The 16,144-nt window shown below is 37.7% G+C and overlaps 1 pseudogene; it reads right to left on the reverse strand.

Annotated features, from left to right (window-relative positions):
* Window positions 1-16: 16 nt before the first annotated feature.
* Window positions 17-15,692, reverse strand: LOC110258174 (annotated as a pseudogene).
* Between the last annotated feature and the right edge of the window lie 452 nt (window positions 15,693-16,144).

A 16,144-nucleotide genomic window follows, 5' to 3' on the forward strand; every position in this document is an offset into this window, starting at 1 on the left:
ACATATTAGAAGTAGTTTACCTAAAAAACAGTGGGGGAAACTTTTTAATGTGTTATAAATTTAACCTTTTACTTATCCATTCAATTATAGGAATATGTATAAAATTTCTACTTATGGCATAGAGATTGTGATTACCAAACTGAATAAAGCATAGTTCCCTGTGCTTAGTGATATGATAGAAGACAAGGGATCAGACAATTCCAGATCCATGTAACAAATATGGCTGTGAGTATATTCATACAATTCCAGATTCACAGTGTAGGAATATGTTAATCAAAATGGAATCAAAGTCTCACAGAGGAAGCATTCTTTTTTTGTAGAGTTTTAAAAGGAAAAGTGATTAACAAGAGAAGAAGGGAATTCCATGAAAAGTTGCACCATGTCTAAAGTCAAAAATGTGTAATACTGAAGACCCATATAAAAAATTTCCATCATTTGTGTGAATACATGAATAGAACATTACTGTTTTGGATTGTTTGAAACCATACTGAGACTTCTTTCCTAGGGTCCTGCACTGGATATTCCTCCTTTCCCAAAAATGCATGCTAAAGCATTTTTACTTTGTATCTCAGACCCTGTATTTCCACTTATTTTCAACCTTGAAGAGGCAATATCTACAACTTGAACATCTATATTTGGATATCAATTTAGTATATATAAAAGCAAAATTTAAATTTTCCACAATACAAAGGGAGTTCCCAATCTCATTAAATGGTACCACCTTCCGTGTAATTATTCAGACAAAAAAAAAAGGAAAAAACTCCCAAAATTTTTCACTCCTTATTGTTCTTATATTACTTATTTATACCTTTATCCCATCCTCTTTACTTTCAAAATACATCCCAAATTTGATCATCCCCCTTGTCCTCCATTTTCCTCCTGGCCCACAGAAAGAGCCTCTTGACATGTCTCTCCACTTGTATTCTGGACTCCAACAATGTGTTCTCCTGAAACATCCCAGATTACTCTCACAATGTTTTACATGTTCTGACTTATCACTACACTTCTTAAACTCTTAGAGTGGATTCCAACCATGCACACACAATTTAATACATCACCTTGAAATTTACAGTAACAACAAATATAATCCCATTTCATGGTTTAGGAAACTTAATGTACAGAATATCTCATTATTTTTCCCAAGGTCACACATTTTTAAGTGGTAAACCTAGAGCTGAATCTAAATTTGACTTATTCAAAGTAATTTAATTTCTTACATAATAAAGTCGCACAACTCTGAAGGATTATTTCCACTATTAATCTTACCTGTGGAGGCTTATTCACAAAATGAAGAATGAGTTTTTAACTCACTCCTAGGGATATGGAATTATTCTTTCATCTGGTTTAACAACAGAGGGTAAAAGCCTTCACTATTACTTGAGGAAATTGTTTATTTGCATATCTGCTCAATTTCTCCATGGATTTTTCTGATTACTCAGAAAATTGTTTTTATTTGCACTCTATCTTATTTAAAATAAATGTCATGATGCACACAAAAATATAGACAAAAAATACTATGTTATAGGATAATTTGTCAAAAAGACATGCAAATCCTATGTTTACATAGGAAGATAGTGATCAATCATTTCCCAAGAAATTTTATTTTGAGTAACATATTGTCCTACTAATTTCAAAACAGAAAAATTCCATTCAGTGGTACAGTCCTTCTAATTTTATCTTATTGGTAGAGCCAGCATAGTTGACTTGAGATTTTGAGATAAATTCATGTGCTTTTCTTTCCTTCATGCTATACTTTAAACCTAACAAAGGACCTCCTGAACAATTCATATCAGTTTTTAAAAAGATATCATATTTTTTCTCCTGATATTGGCAAAGATCACTGGACTTTTTATCCCTTCTAAGCATATTTATCATTGAGTCTTAGAATTGGAATGTGTCCAAGACTGATGATTAATTAAATTCACTGGGAGTTTTCAGAAAAATTTAAAAGTACACATACATGTAAAAACACTAGTAGGTTAAATCACACAGTTAGGGTGAGAAAGAGATGAAGCAGAAAAAAAAATAGCCTTAGAACCACAACGAGGCCATTGTCAGTCAAGAATAAAATATCAGCTCAGTCATTTGGTTCCAGTTAGATTAATTAACCAGAGATCCCAAACCTGCCATGGCGAGTGTTTATTTCTTTTATTTGATACTAAAATTATTTTACCTTCAAGTTAGGTTAGACTTAAAAAAATTTTATCACCAATTTAGATGCAATATCTAATTTTATGTATTAAATTATGATTTTTAATGACTTTTTAAAAATTTGAGGTACCTATTCAATGAAATGTTTCAAGTGAGAACATAAAAATTAATAAAATGGAAGTTGGTGAGGAATCACGTAAAAGTTCTTTCCTGAGTGAATCTTATATTCTTACAAAAGAGTAAAATAATAAAGCAAAAAATTTAGTAAGGTAAGTATAGAATTATTCACAGCTTACAATATAACAAATAGAGTGCTGTTGCAGAAATTAGAGGGAGAATCTTACTATGAATAATGTAATCAGAGAAAGCATTTCTTAAAATGTGATGATTAGGCTCAGATCCAAAGGATAGGAAATGGGGAGTTACCATTACGGTTCAGCAGTAAGGAACCCAACTAGCATTCATAAGGATGAGGGTCAGATTCCCAGCCTTGCTCAGTGGGTTAAGAATTGGGCATTGCCATAAGCTGGTGTGTAGGCTGCAGATGCAACTCAGATCCCAAGTTACTGTGGCTGTGGCATAGGCTAGCAGCCATAGCTCAGATTCTAAATGCCTAGCCTGGGAACTTCATATGCTGCAGGTGCAGCCCTAAAAAGATTAAAAAAAAAGATAGGAAATGGCTACCATTGGAAGCACTCTAGGGGTAGAATCAGAGCTGCAGCTGCTTGCCTATAGCTGTGTCTGTGACCTACAGCACAGCTCAGAGCAACACTGGATCCTTAACCAACTGAACAAGGCCAGGGATTGAACCTGCATGCTCATGGATCCTAATAAGGTTCCTATCTGCAGAGCCATAATGGGGATACCTTTTTTGTTTTTTTAAAAAGAAAAATGTAACAGACAGAATATTTTGTATGTAATGCAACTGAAATAGAATATTATATATTACATTATATATTATATACATTATGTATAGTATATAATAAAATTAAATATACTCACTAATAGAATTAAATGGTTTCACTAGAATGGACAAAATGGCAAGACTACAACTAAAAAAAAACAGCTTCAGAAAATAATGTTAAAGATAAGTGCATAAATTGATTAAAAATCATTGAAAATGGAAAAATTTTATTAATTGCATTTTTTTATCAAATCCCTCCTTATATGTGTTACAACTTTCCAGTCAATGTGATAAATAAGACATTATATAGAGAGTTGGCATTATATCAGGTAAACATATTACTGCCCAATCATACAGTTAACACTTTATTATAATAAATGATTTAAAGGAAAGGAATAGGTCAGTTTTAAGAGGCATTTAGTTTCCAAGAGGTCGAAACTAAAAGTCATATGATCCTCTTCATGGTGAATGTCAGACTTACCTACAAGATAGGGTGCTGCTTCTCCGGAGCTTCTTCATAGCATTAGTAAACTCAGAATTTCTTAGACTGTAGATTAATGGGCTCAGCATGAGGGTTATGATTGTATAAAACACACTCAACAGTTTGTCAATGGAGAAAGTATTGGCAAGTCTTGCATACATGAAAATACAGGGAACAAAGAAACAGACAACCACAGTGATGTGGGAACCACAGGTCTGGAGGGCTTTCTTCTTCCGTTCCTGACTCAGGTTCTTTAGAGAGTGCAAGATGACTCCATAAGACATGAGTGAGAGCAGAAAGACAATACTGAAGATCAGTCCTCCCTTAGCCACGACTAAGAAGCCAATGACAGAGGTGTCGGTGCAGACAAGTGTCTATAAAACATACATGTCATAGATGAAGTGATCAATGACATTGGGGCCACAGAATGGAAGCCCATAAATAGTGCTCAGTTGAATTCCTGAGTGCAGAAAACCTCCAGTACAGGACCAAACCAGCAGCACAAAACACAGCCTTTGGCCCATGGTAACCAAATAACGCAAGGGCTTACAGATGGCCACATAGCCATCACCAGCAGAAGACCTCTGATCTACCAAATAAGTACTTTGTAAAAAGTTGTGCCATACAAAATTTGAAAGATACGATATTTTCCCCAAAGAGCAGATGTGAAATTAATTTGGGGGAGATGACTGAAGAATTAAGTGGCATCCGTAAATGAAAAGCTAGCAAGAAAAAAGTACATTGGTGAGCCCAGAGTGTTACTGAAAGTAACAGTCACAACAATGAACATGTTCCCCACCACAGTCAAAACGTAGAAGAGCAAAAACATAACAAAAAGGACTTTCTGTTCATTTGGATTCTGTGTGAGGCCCAGGAGGACAAAGTAAGTCACATTGTTCCTTGGTTCCAACTATTATTTTATGAATACTGATTTCAGATATTAGAAATAGTTCACCTAAAAAACAAAGAAAAGATATTTGAAAGTATTATCAGCTTAATATTTTCTTTTTTAATTCAAATTTTAAAATGCCTTTGGAGGATCTATTTGCATCATATGACCTGCCATAGAAATTAGGGTTACCATTTGAAAAGTAATAATTTGCATCTATGAACCCCAAACTCCCCATCCATCCCACTCCCTCCCCCATTCCCCTAGGCAACAATAAATCTTTTCTCTATGTTCACAAGTCTATTTCTGTTTATAATGGATAAGCAATATGCTCCTACTATATAGCACAAAGAGCTATCTATGTCTTGTCTCTTGGGATAGACCATGATGGACAGCAGAAGTTGGCACAAAACTGTTAATCAACTATATTCCAATTTAAAAATTGGGTGTACCATTTTGAATAATCTTATGTTTCCATGTTCTCAGTGATTTGACATATAATAATGTGATTATATATTTTAAGCCATTTCAATAAATACCATTATAAATATATTCATATTGTGCTAAGAAACATTTTGAATCAAGGTGTGATTGGGAAGTACTTCCCAGAGGAAACAATGCTTTAGTGGAGTTTAAATGAGAAGTGAGAAAACAAAAAAGGATAGGAAGAGAATAACATAAAAAGCTGCACCATGTATAAAGCCACAAAACTGTCATACTGAGGATTCATTTAATACAATCTAAATCCTCAAAGTCAGTAAAAATAAATTTTAATGTAAGGGTATAGACCAAAGTCATTGCATTAGTTGCTAGGAGGATGGCCTATTAAGAACAATAATTGTTCATCCTGTTTTTAATAAGATGTTCTTCATTCCTTTTGAGGCCTCAAACTAACAGCATATTTCTAGCAACATTCTGTTCACCATGAGATATACTTTCTCTCAGATGATAGGTACTTTCCCTACAACCTTCCCAGCCCCCAAATCTTTACTAGTTTGTAGAAATTCTATGACAAAGCAGCATAAGCAGTAGAACTTTATCACCACATCATTGTGGATGCTAGAAATTCAAAATCAAGGTGTCGACAGTATTGGATGCTCCTCAAGACTGTGAGGAAATGACCTGTTCCATACCTCCTTCCTTGGCTTAAAGATGAATGCATTTAAGTTTGCAAGATGTTTTCCATGTAAGCATGTCTGTATCCAAATTCTCCTCTTTATGAGAAAACCAATAACATCGGAGAGTCACCCAAGGGATTTTATTTTAACTCAGTTACCTTTGTAAAGAACATATATCCAAATAAAGTCACATTTTAAAGTTTTGGGGATTGGGACAGCAACATGTAAATTTTAAGAGGACACAATAGAACCATAGTTGTATGATCGGACATATCATGTAACCCACAGCAATAGTTGTCCCAGATAGTCTAACACTACACTACAACCTCCTTCTTAGTGAGTGTCTTTACTTGGATCCTCTTTTTTGTTCACCATAATAGCTAAATCACTCTAAAACTGTGTGCCTTCAGTCTCTATCTCTCCCTTAATTTTCAAACTTGTACATGCAGCTATCTAATTGATTTCTTGAAATAAACATAAACTTCATATTTATAAAACTAAATATTTAATTTTCCACAATAAACTTACTCCTTCCTAGATATTCCCTAACTAAATGGAACCATTTTGCATATCATTGTTTAGAATTTATATTGGACAGTATCTTTCACTTCTTTGCTTCTCTTGCATTACTTACTGAAAATTATAATTAGTTTCATTGACTCTCCTTCTAAAATATATTCCAAATTTGATCATTAATGCACCATACCATTCCTTCCTTTATCTAATCCAGTAGCCTCCTTCAAGTTTTCTCTGCTTTTGTTCTTTGCTTCATGAAATAGTCTCATGAAGCAGCCCAAGTAATTTTTTTTTGGCTGCACCTACAGCATGTTAAAATTCCCAGGCTAGGGATCCTAGCCCCTCTGCAGCAGCAACCTAAGCTGCTGTTAACCAGCAGCACCACAATCAAACTCCTAATATTCTTTAAATCTTGTACAAATTCTATTATTCCCCTGTTGAAAACCTCTAAAGTTGATTTCTTTAACACTCTTTAAAATCAAATTCCCTGGTATATGTTTGGCTAAGAGACCATAGATGACTTAGAAGCTGACTGCCTCCCCAAACTCATGTCTTAACAATTCTCCATGTTCATTCTGCTCAAGACTTCATATTAGTCCTCAAACATGGAAAGTGCTTTTCCATCTCTTTAGATCCATCAGTTCTTTTGCAGATGTTAATTTCAGACATAAGTTTTTACCTCTAACATGATGATTATAAATGTCTCATCCTGCTTAATATCCTCAGTTTATATATCATGAAAGCCAAAAAGGTTTATGACACTGGGTTTCACATAACCCTTATCATTAATGTATATGCAGAAACAGTTCTATGTTACTTAAAATGTCTATAAAATTCCTCTTTTAGAAAATATATCACTTTTATAGTAAAAGATATTTCAGAACCAGTAAATTATATTTTCATAAATCTAGGTGTAATACCTTAAATAAGTGGCAGTCACCACACAGGGTCATAATTTGCATACTAGTAAAATGAGATTACAACCCTGAGTTTTTGTATCTAGTAGACTAAAATATATGAACATATGTAACACAGTTCTTGCACTAATATAGATAATCACTCTTCATATTCTTTTCATTTTTTCTGCTGTACAGCATGGGGACCAAGTTACACATACACACAATTTCTCCTCCCACTTTTGTGTTGTGATGTAACTATGTAGACATAATTCTCAATTCTACACAGCAGGATCTCTTTATAAATCCACTCCAAGAGCAATAGCTTGCATCCGTTAACCCCGAGCTCCTGATCCCTCCCACTCCCTCCATCTCCCCCCAGGCAGCCACAAGTCTATGCTCCAAGTCTATGATTTTCTTTTCTGTGGAAAGTTTCATTTGTGCTATATATTAGATTCCAGTTATAAGTGATATCATATGGTATTTGTCTTTGTCTTTCTGGCTCATTTCACTCAGTATGAGTGTCTCTAGTTCCATCCATGTTGCTGCAAATGGCATTATGTCATTCTTTTTTATGGCTGAGTAGTATTCCATTGTGTATATATACTACATCTTCCTAATCAAATCATCTGTCATGGACATTTGGGTTGTTTACATGTCCTGGCTATTGTGAATAGTGCTGCAATGAACATGCAGGTGCATGTGTCTTTTTGAAGGAAAGTTTTGTCTGGATATATGCCCAAGAGTGGGATTGTGGGGTCATATGGAAGTTCTATGTATAGATTTCTAAGGTATCTCCAAACTGTTCTCCATAGTGGCTGTACCAGTTTCCATTCCCACCAAGAGTACAGGAGGATTCCCTTTTCTCCACAGCCCCCTCCAGCACTTGTTATTTGTGGACTTATGAACGATGGCCATTCTGACTGGTGTGAGGTGGTATCTCATGGTAATTTTGATTTGCATTTCTCTAATAATCAGGGATGTTAAGCATTTTTTAATGTGCTTGTGGGCCATCTGTATATCTTCCTTGGAGAATATTCTATTCAGGTCTCTTGCCCATTTTTCCATTGGATGATTGGCTTTTTTGCTGTTGAATTGTATAAGTTGCTTGTATATCCTAGAGACTAAGCCCTTGTCCATTGCATGGTTTGAAACTATTTTCTCCCATTCTGTAAGTTGTCTTTTTGTTTTCTTTTGGGTTTCCTTTGCTGTGCAAAAGCTTTTCAGTTTGATTAGGTTCTATGGGTTTATTTTTGCTCTCATTTCTGTTGCACTGGGAGACAGACCTGAGAAAATGTTCATGATGTTGATGTCAGAGAGTGTTTTGCCTATGTTTTCTTCTAGGAGTTTGATGGTGTCCTGTCGTATATTTAAGACTTTCAGCCATTTGGAGTTTATTTTTGTGCATGGTGTGAGGGTGTGTTCTACTTTCATTGCTTTGCATGCAGCTGTCCAGGTTTCCCAGCAATGCTTGCTGAATAGACTTTCTTTTTCCCATTTTATGTTCTTGCCTCCCTTGTCAAAGATTAGTTGACCATAGGTGTCAGGGTTTATTTCTGGGCTCTCTATTCAGTTCCATTGGCCTGTATGTGCATTTTGGTACCAGTACCACACTGTTTTGATTACTGTGGCTTTGTAATATTGCTTGAAGTCTGGGAGAATTATGCCTCCTGCTTGTTTTTTGTTTCTAAGGATTGCTTTGGCAATTCTGGGTCTTTTGTGGTTCCATATAAATGTTTGGATGATTTGTTCTAGTTGTGCGAAAAATGTCATGGGTACTTTGATAGAGATTGCATTGAATCTGTAGATTGCTTTGGGTAATATGGCCATTTTTAGAATATGAATTTTTCCAATCCAGGAGCAAGGAATATCTTTCCATTTCTTTACATCTTCTTTAATTTCCTTGATTAATGTGTAATAGTTATCAGCATATAAGTCCTTTACCTCCTTGGTCAGGGGTATTCCCAGGTATTTGATTTTTTGATGTGCAATTTTAAAAGGTATCGTATTTTTGTATTCATTTTCTTTTATTTCATTGTTAGTATTCAGAAATATGATTGATTTCTGAATGTTAATCTTATATCCTGTTACTTTGCTGAATTTGTTGATCAGTTCAAGTAGTTTTGGGGTTGAGTCCTTCGGGTTTTCTATGTATAGTATCATGTCATCTGCATACAGTGACAGTTTTATCTCTTCTCTTCCTATGTGGATGCCTTTTATTTCTTTTGTCTGTCTGATTGCTGTGTCTAGGACTTCCAAAACTATGTCGAATAGCAGTGGTGAGAGTGGGCATCCCTGTCTTGTTCCAGATTTGAGTGAGAAGGCTTTCAGTTTTTCCCCATTGAGGATTATATTTGCTGTGGGTTTGTCATAAATGACTTTGATTATATTCAGGAATGTTCCCTCTATACCCACTTTGGCGAGAGTCTTGATCATGAATGGATGTTGGACTTTGTCAAATGCTTTTTCTGCATCTATTGAGATGATCATATGGTTTTTGACTTTTCTTTTGTTAATGTGGTGTATGATGTTGATTGATTTGCGTATGTTGAACCATCCTTGTGAGCCTGGGATGAACTCCACGTGGTCATGATGTATGATCTTTTTGATATGTTGTTGGATTTGGTTGGCTAAAATTTTTTGAGAATTTTTACATCTATATTCATCAAAGATATTGGCTGATAGTTTTCTTTTTTGGTGGTATCTCTGTCTGGTTTTGGAATAAGGGTGATGGTGGCATAATAGAATGTCTTTGGGAGTGTTCCTTCTTCTTCAACCTTTTGAAAAAGTTTAAGGAGGATGGGCACCAGATCCTCTTTGTATGTTTGATAGAATTCACCTGTGAATCCATCTGGTCCTCAGCTTTTATTTGTAGGAAATGTTTTTATAACATATTCAATTTCATTTATAGTGATTGGTCTGTTCAGTTGGTCTGTTTCTTATTGATTCAGTTTTGGTAGGCTGTAAGATTCTATAAAATTGTCCATTTCTTCCAGATTGTCAAATGTGTTGGCATATAGTTGTTCATAGTATTCTCTTATGGTTTTTTGTATTTCTGCAGTATCTGTTGTGATTTCTCCTTTTTCATTTATAATTTTGGTTATTTGGGTTCTTTCTCTCCTCTTTTTAGTGAGTCTGGCCAGGGGTTTGTCAATTTTGTCAACCTTTGCAAAGAACAAGCTCTTGGTTTTATTAATTTTCTCTATTGTTTTTTGAATCTCTATTTTATTGATTTCCTCTTTGATCTCCATAATTTCCTTCCTTCTGCTGACTTTAGGTCTTTTTTGTTCTTTTTCTAATTCATTTAGATGGAGGGTTAAGTTGTCAATTTGAGATCTTTCTTCTTTTTTGAGAAGGCCTGTATTGCTATGAATTTCCCTCTGAGCACTGCTTTTTAGGTGTCCCATAGCTTTTGAGAGGTTGTGCCTTCATTATCATTTCACTTTAGAAATCTGTTTTTCTAAAGCAAATCAATAGTTTGAAACTGATAAAAAATAATTATAAAAATAATAACTGTTCATTTCTAAGCTGTTAAATGTCACATCAACCCATAAAAGTAGGTAATGTTCATGCTTGATTATACAATAATTATATTTCTAGTGGAAATTGGGAAGCTGATCCAATGTTTGGAGGACCTACTTGGTGTCAGAAGATGAGAACAACACAGCAAGCAAATCCTGAATGTGGTCTCTGCCCTCTTGGTGCCAACAGTCAAGTAGAAAATAAATGATCACACCAATAATTGTGAAATTGCAAATGCTGAAAGTGTTATGACGAGAAGGACACTGTTTCCCTATGAGAAGATATAATAACAGAATTTTACCCAATTAGGAAGATCAACAAAAGCAAGGGTGAATAGAATGAACCAGGGTTAAAAAGAGGAATGACAGTGAAATGAACACCCTTCCCCTTGGGTACCCTAAAGACAGTTCTTTTCCCTTGCCCAGCACCCCTAGCTCTGCACCAGTGGTTAAACTGAGCATAGCTGGGGACAGAGGGTCTCCTGATGGGACTGGTAGGGTCAAAGGCATCATTTCTAAAAACATGTTTCCCTAAACATCTTCCTTCAGAACTTTCAAGCTTCTACTGAATCAAATAATCTGGAATGAAGCCCTAGAATCTGCATTTGAAACAAGCTTCAAGGTGGTCCAAATGCACACTGCAGGGTGAGAACTGCTATCCAAGATGCTGGGGGCATCAGAGCCTAGGTGATGTCTCACAGCTTCAGCAGAATCTCCAGTGGTGGCAAGAGAGGCTGCCTTTGGCTGAGGTTAAGATCACACCTGCTGGGGCAGGGAGCAGGGGGGAGGGATTTGAATGGGGGATGTTGGGATCAAGTGAAAGCAGTGGCGGGACAAAGTCAGAAGCAGGTAAAGCATGCTAGAGGCAGGCTGAGTCTGGCATGGCAGTTTGTAGCTCCTGGTAGTGGAATTTGGGATTACTAAGTAGGAGGCAACGGAGTCTGTCAACTGAGAGTACGGGCTTCAGTCTTAAACTCTCCTCCTTACTGGCTGTGTGAGCTTGGACATTAACTTCTCTATGTCTCAGTCTTCTCATGTGTAAAATAATAATAATATAAAATTGACCACATGAAATCTTTAGCGTGTTGGGAAGATTAAATAAGATAAGGTAGGAGTCATTATCAACAGAGTACTTGTGATCTACCAAATACATTTATAGATCTTCTTTTATTTATTCTCAGACAATCATCCTAAAAGCTATTACTGTAATCCTCACAACTTTACATTCCAGCCCTGACCTGTACCTGTAGCACCCAAATCATGTATTTGATGCCTGTTCAACTCCTTCCCTTGCCTGCCTAACAGGGGACCCAACATGCTCAAAATATCCCTCAGGCCAGGGAAGGACTGAATCCAAGCTGGAGCTGCAACCTTGACCACAGCTGTAGCAAGGCTGGATCTTTAACCACTGAAGTCTCCACAGAGACAAGCCAGATCATTAGCCCACAAGACCACCATGGAAATTCCCCAAATAGAACTCTTGGTCCCACCTACCCACTTCCTCACTTGCTACTCCATCAGGTTGTCCAGATAATAATAAACAGCATCCCCATTCACTCAGTCATCCAGCCAAAAGCTAAGGAGTCTTCGTAATGTCTTTCCTTTTCTCACACTCCACATCTAATCCCTTAGTCCTGGGGCTCTGCTTTCAAAACAGAGCCCCAAACCAGCCACTCTCAACACCTCTAGTGCTGCTGTAACTTCTCACCTGGAATTTCTCACCCAGGCCACTTGGTCTAAGAACCTCCTGACTGGTCTCTCTTCTTCCTCTGTCCTGTATAGTCAATTCTCCACACTCGAGATTATTTAGTAACAAATCAATTTGGGGGTGATGAAAATGTTCTGAAGTTGATTTAGTGATGGTCACACAACTCCATGAATACACTAAAACCCATGATATCATACATTTTATTTTTGTTTTTTCATTTTTTGGCCACACCCATGGCATACGGAAGTTCCTGGGCCAGCGAACTGCACTGCAGCCACAGCAACGTCAGATCCTTAACCCACTGGGATGCACTGGGATGGGGATCAATCCCCTGCCTCAGCAGGGACCTGAGCCACCACAGAGACAACACCAGATCCTTAACCAACTGCATCAAAGCAGAAACTCCTAACTTATACACTTTAAATTGATGAATTGTATGATATATGAATTACATCTCAATAATGTGTTTTAAAAAAAACTCAATGATTTTGAAACTATTGTACATGGTAGAAGAACTGGCCAAATAAGTAAATGGATGGTGAATGATGGAAACTAGGTTTCTCGCTGTTGGAGAGGGAGGTTACAGGTAACCAAGAGGGGACAGCTGGAGTAAACCAGGAGGCACTGCATTAGAAGCCAATACTCCAGGATAAGTCATACGAAACAAGCAGGGAATGTGATAAGATGCTGTGCTTGAAAGAACTGAAGAAAAAAATCTCTTTCCAAGCAGAAGGGCTTATTAAGAGGCAAGCAGCAGCAAGGTTTGGAGAAAAGGAAGAAGTAGATGACAAAGACAGGGGACTAACAAGAAAAAGGAGGGAAGCACCAAGGCTGAAATAGTATATGCAGAAACTGGCTTGGGGTGATTCAAGTAATTCTGAGTGTATACACCAATTAGAAAGAATGGAATAGGTACTGCTGGAGATGCTAGCAAGGGTCACCTCAGAAATTAAAAAAAAAATGTGGGCTTTATCCTGCAGAACTGCACTGCCAATAGCCACATGTGGTCATTCACATTCAAATGAATCCATATAAAATAATATTAAAAATTCACTCCCTTTGTCACTCCAGTCACATATGAGGTGTTCAATACCCACAGTGGCTAATGGCTACAATACTGGGTAGGACAAAACATGTCTATGCTCTTAGACAGCACTGCAGAAAGAGCCACTGGAGAGTTTTGTCCAAGGGAGTAATGTACTCAGACCTGCATTTGGGAAAAACCCCTCTGGTTTCAAAGACAAGACAGGATTGGCAGAGAGTAGACTGGAGGGTTCCCAATAAGACCCAGGAAAGGGGTAAGAACTTGTGCTACAGTACTGATTTGTTTTAAATGTCTGCTTTACTAAAGGAAGCTGCAATATTTTAATAGTTTGATATTAAAAGGAATGAAAAACTATAGTTCAACATAGTAGGTCTAAGCCAGATCAGAAGAGAAATCTGAGCATCACTACAGGAATTTCTCTCATGTATGCAAGCCCGTGGCACACACCATCATCAGAAAGCAGTGCACTACAGACAGCTACTTAGAAGGAGAGATGGCCAAGAGTATGCAAGTTAACAACCTCTGAAGCATATGTAAAATGAGAGCGAGCAAGAGAGAGAGAGTGTGGTGTGGTGGGTGTGTGTGTGTGTGTAAGTTCTACTGGTCATTTGTTGGATCTCAGGACTAGTCTGCCCTTTGCTAACATGAATCCAAGGTAGCTGGAAAAATCTGGATGACAAGAACTCATGTTGTAGTCTGGTCCATGGTGTCCCACAGGCACCTTCAACTCAATAGAACCTTGCTATCTTCCTGCCAAACTCTTCCTCCTGTGTTTTGACCAAAGGCACTTAACTCAAGGCAGAAAGAAAACCAACCATCCTGTCCCTCAGACCCCATCTCCAAAATCTACAGAGCCTGTCTTCACTCCCAGGGTCCCTTCAGATATCTCAATCCAAACGACAGCAGTGAACTCATGGTCTTTCTCCCCAGGCCTGTTCCTTCCTCCCCTATGCTCAGCTGACAGCCTGTGATGGATGTGATTCTCACTCATCTTCAGGACCCCAAGCCTCAGTTCAATGAGAGGAGGAAACTATTCAACTGAAGTTTTTAATTTCGGCCTTACTTCAGAAATACTCAAGCTTTTAGCCTGCACCAACCTGAGTTAGAACTGCTGAAGGATTTGGTTGAAAGGAAGTGAAATTTAATCTTAACCCCAAAGCATCTGAAAATTGGCAGGCTGTCCAGGCCATCAGATGGAGTTTGGAAATCTGCCAACACTGAGCCCCTGCAGTTCCATAAGATTGTGTGTTTATTGTCAATTACTCTGCTTTTCTGTCTCTCCAAAAAAAAAAAAAAAGTGGAGGAAAAAAATTCCTGAGTTGTCTTAGAGAAGTTCTCATGAAGAATTCACACAAAGTAGTCCCTTCATGGCTACACTGAAAACTTCAACCAAACTCCACTTTTCTCTTTTGACAAAAGAAAGAATCATCAACCTGAGTCCACATATGAATAGATCCTGACTTGATCAATTTCATTTTGTCTCCTTTCTCAGTATCCCCAACATCTCTGTTGTTTCCAGTCTGAAAAAATAGCATCCTGCGGCTTTTGTCAATCTGTTTTCTGTAGATAGCAAGATAAACTCTTTGCCTTGGCACCCAGTCAGAAAGTCATTTTAAGACCATTATAATGAAACTCATCTCTTAACTTGGTGCTGTTTTTACAGTTCAGAAATAATATTTATACTGTGGCATCTTCTGGCCTTTAGAAGGTGATTCTCCTTGTGAAGTATGTATTAAAGTAAAAAAAAAGTTTTAACTGGTAAAATCTTCCCTTTGCTTAAGATTCCTCATAATTGGGGACTTACTCAGAATCAGGGGCTGTCATATCTACCTGTCACCACCCAAAGAGGATGTTCTGCCATAACATAATCATCTTTATAAACTCAGAAAGAATGACTTAACCCTGGAGAAAAATTAAAATGAGGTGGTGGGGGGAAAAGTTCTCCTAAAATGAATCTGTGGAAATGGAGATGCAATGTCACATACTTCCACAGGCACTTTTTTTCAGAAACCACCTAAAAAAGAAGCTTATAGTTACATGTCTCCTCAGCACCTCTAACTTCTCCAGGGCCAACAGACCCCCCATTTTTTAGGACCTCCCCCCCAATTTTTGAGAACTGAAGCCTACCCATTTAACCATATTATTCTACTAGGGCCACCAAACAGAAAACCCCAGGGTGGGTAATTTGATCCAAGATGGATCAAAAGGAACTTTCACAGCAAGTTTTCAAAGTGGATCCATGTAGGGTAATTAGGTTACAAAATGTGAACTCACAGGCCTCTTGGATTTATTCCCTGCTGTGGCAAAGGCACTTACATGAGGGACGAAGGTGCAGGCCTGGAGTAGAGGAGCCCGGAACTTGGGCAGGGGTGGGGGAGGTGGGGACACACCTATGTGAGTTAGAGTTCCCCTCGCTCTGTCATCCTGGAGGCCCAGCCACATATCCCCTGCTCGGACCACAGTCTGGTTACAAAAACAAACAAAATATCTTGTTTTCCTTAAGCCAATTCAAACTGAGCTTCTGTTACAGCCAAGAGTTCTGACCAAGATAGATACTAATACTAGGAGTGGGGTGTAACACTGACTGGAACTAGCAGCTGAATCAAGCTGAGGGGTCGATGGCAGAAAACTCTCCATCCCAGGGAGGGAACTCATCACCCTTTGCTATACAGCTACAGAGCAAAGCCACTGGTTAAACTGCAGTCTCTGGGACCCTGGGACTTAGATCTTGCATCACTTCTGGCTGGAGTTCCAGTCATTTTGAGAGGAAGAACTTGATGCAGCAAGGACTTCTTGAAGTCTTTAATATGAAGCTGCAAAGGAAAGAGACGGCTGTCTTAAAGACAGATGCCTTGGCCCACCGAGGTGAGAGAATCAAGACACCCAGGGTTTTTATGGGGGCTCTATTATTCCAG

This window comes from Sus scrofa, unplaced genomic scaffold (assembly GCF_000003025.6).
Source record: "Sus scrofa isolate TJ Tabasco breed Duroc unplaced genomic scaffold, Sscrofa11.1 Contig1471, whole genome shotgun sequence".
In the NCBI taxonomy this organism is placed as follows: Eukaryota; Metazoa; Chordata; class Mammalia; order Artiodactyla; family Suidae; genus Sus; species Sus scrofa.